Source organism: Muntiacus reevesi, chromosome 2, assembly GCF_963930625.1.
Source record: "Muntiacus reevesi chromosome 2, mMunRee1.1, whole genome shotgun sequence".
Lineage (NCBI taxonomy): Eukaryota > Metazoa > Chordata > Mammalia > Artiodactyla > Cervidae > Muntiacus > Muntiacus reevesi.
Window position 1 is genome coordinate 173400699 of NC_089250.1, and position 2993 is coordinate 173403691.

General features: G+C 66.2%; 1 pseudogene; it reads left to right on the forward strand.

The window, feature by feature from the left end:
- The first annotated feature begins 485 nt into the window (after positions 1–485).
- On the forward strand, positions 486–2993 carry LOC136160236 (frizzled-5-like; annotated as a pseudogene).

Genomic DNA, 2993 nt, shown 5'->3' on the forward strand with positions numbered 1-2993 from the left:
AAGGGGCGGGGCCAGGGCGGAGTCTCCCGGCGGGCATTAGAAGCAGGTGACCCGGGCGGGGCGGGAGAGGCCAGTCCGCCCGCGACCGTGACTCTGCTGTGGCCACCGCTGCCGCCGCCGCGTGCAGTTCAATACCGGGCGGAGGTGGGCGAAAGGGTGTTAGAGTGCGGGGGAGGAGCCGAGCCCGGCGCGTCCTGGGAGCGCCGCCACCGCACCCAGGAGTCCGCTTGGAGCGCGGAGCCCCCTGCAGGGGAGGAGGCCAGCAGCCGGCGGGCGGGACGCGGCGGCGGGCGAGCACCGTGCAGTCCCGGCAGGGCCAGCGCTGGCTGCTGGCGGTGCTGTGAGGCGGCGGGATCCGCCAAGCGCCTTCCTCTCGCCCAGGTGCACCAGGCGCACTCGCCCCTCTGTCCACCTCTCGGACCCTGGTGGAACACACGGCCTGTCCCCGCCCTGCCCTCGCCCGGATCGTGCGGGGGACCCCGGAGGAGGAGAGGGCGAGTGACTGGTCTGCGGCGACCTCGATTAGGGGGCGACCCCCCTCTCTGAGACGCCCCCACCTGCTGCCATGTGCTGCTTCCTCGGATACCCAGCCTCTCGCCAAACTTTCCCGATGCCAGTCCCTCTCTGAGAAACGCGGAGTGTCCAAGAGACGGGGGACCCAGGCTGGCTACGGACTATCTGCTTCTCTCGGGATTCTAGGAGGTGAGAGCCCGCGCCTTCCCCTTCTCCTCCTTCTTTTCCCTATCCCTCAGCCCTTTTCCTGGGGGGCTGAGCGCTATGACCTCGGCAGGCCCAGGGAAAAGGGAGGAAGGGTGAGGGACGGGGAGTCTGTAGTTGTGTTCCAGGAGGTGAAGGGGAGGGAAGGGAGAGAGGTTAACTTAGAGATTTGGAGACCGCTTGCGGGATTGTACCATTGACGCCCCTCTAATTGGGAGTGGTTGCCATTTTTCTTCTCCCCCACTTTTTTTTTTTTTTTAAGAGTACTTTCCCCAGAATCGGAGCCTAACCGTCCCTCTCCAGCCCTGTCCAGCGAAGAGCTGAGCGCTCCCTGCGGAGGTAGCATCCTCCCGAAACAGTTGGTCTTTGGACGGATTTCTTGAAAAAGAAACCAACAGGTTGCCAGCCCCGGCGCCACACAAGTCCGCGGAGAGGGAAGCTCCGATCCTGGTTTCCTCCTGCCTGAGCTGGCCCCGCGCGGGCTGCGGGAGACGCGGGGAGGAAGGGGGCTATGGCTCGGCCTGACCCGTCCACGCCGCCTTCGCTGCTGCTGCTGCTCTTCGTGGCGCAGCTGGCGGTCCGGGCGGCCGCCGCCTCCAAGGCCCCAGCGTGCCAGGAGATCACAGTGCCCATGTGCCGCGGCATCAGCTACAACCTGATGCACATGCCCAGCTAGTTCAACCACGACACGCAGGACGAGGCGGGCCTGGAGGTGCACCAGTTTTGGCCGCTGGTGGAGATCTACTGGTCCCCGGACCTGCGTTTTCTCCTGTGCTCCATGTACACGCCCATCTGCCTGCCAGACTACCACAAGCCGCTGCCGCCCTGCCGCTCGGTGTGGGAGCTGCCAAGGCTGGCTGCTCGCCACTCATGTGCCACTACAGCTTTGCCTGGCCGGAACGCATGAGCTGCGACCGCCTCCCAGTGCTGGGTCGCGACGCCGAGGTCCTGTGCATGGATTACAACCGCAGCGAGGCCACCACGGCGCCCCCCAGGCCCTTCCCGGTCAAGCCCACCCTCTCCGACCTGCCGGGGTCGCCGGCTTCGGGGAGCGACTGTGCCGCCGGGGGCCGTCGGTGTGCACGTGCGGCGAGCCCTTCGTGCCCCTTCTGAAGGAGTCACACCCTCTTTACAACAAGGTGCAGAAGGGCCAGGTACCCAACTGCGCGGCGCCCTGCTACCAGACGTCCTTCAGCGCCGGCGAGCGCACGTTCGCCACCTTCTGGATCGGCCTGTGGTCTGTGCTGTGCTTCATCTCTACCTCCACCACAGTGGCCACCTTCCTCATAGACAGGGAACGCTTCCGCTACCCGGAGCGCCCCATCATTGTCCTGTCAGCCTGCTACCTTGCGTGTCGCTGGGCTTCCTGGTGCGCCTGGTGGTGGGCCATGCCAGCGTCGCCTGCAGCCGCGAGCACAGCCACATCCACTACGAGACAACGGGGCCTGCGCTGTGCACTGTCGTCTTCCTGCTGGTCTACTTCTTCGGCATGGCCAGCTCCATCTGGTGGGTCATCCTGTCGCTCACCTGGTTCTTGGCGGCCAGCATGAAGTGGGGCAACAAGGCCATCGCGGGCTACGCGCAGTACTTCCACCTGGCCGCGTGGCTCATCCCCAGCGTTAAGTCCATCACCGGGCTGGCCCTGAGCTCCGTGGACAGGGACCCGGTGGCCAGCATCTGCTACGTGGGGAACCAGAACCTGAACTTGCTGCGCGGCTTCGTGCTGGGCCCGCTGGTGCTCTACCTGCTGGTGGGGACGCTCTTCCTCCTGGCGGGCTTCGTGTCGCTCTTCCGCATCCGCAGCATCATCAAGCAGGGCGGCGCCAAGATGGACAAGCTGGAGAAGCTCATGATCCGCATCGGGACCTTCACGCTGCTCTACACGGTGCCGGCCAGCGTCGTGGTGGCCTGCTGCCTGTACGAACAGCACTATCGCGAGAGCTGGGAGGCCGAGCTGACGTGCGCATGCCCGGCCCGGACTCCGGCCAGCAGTCCGCCAAGCCCAAGTGCTGGGTGCTCATGCTCAAGTATTTTATGTGCCTCGTGGTGGGCATCACGTCGGGCGTCTGGATTTGGTCCGGCAAGACTGTGGAGTCGTGGCGACGCTTCACCAGCCGCTGCTGCTGCCGTCCGCGGCGGGGCCACAAGAGTGGCGGCGCCATGGCCGCGGGGGACTGCGCCGAGGCAAGCGCTGCGCTCACGGGCAGGACCGGGCCCCCAGCCCAGCCGCCGCCGCCGCCGCCTACCACAAGCAGTTGTCCCTGTCGCTCGTGTAG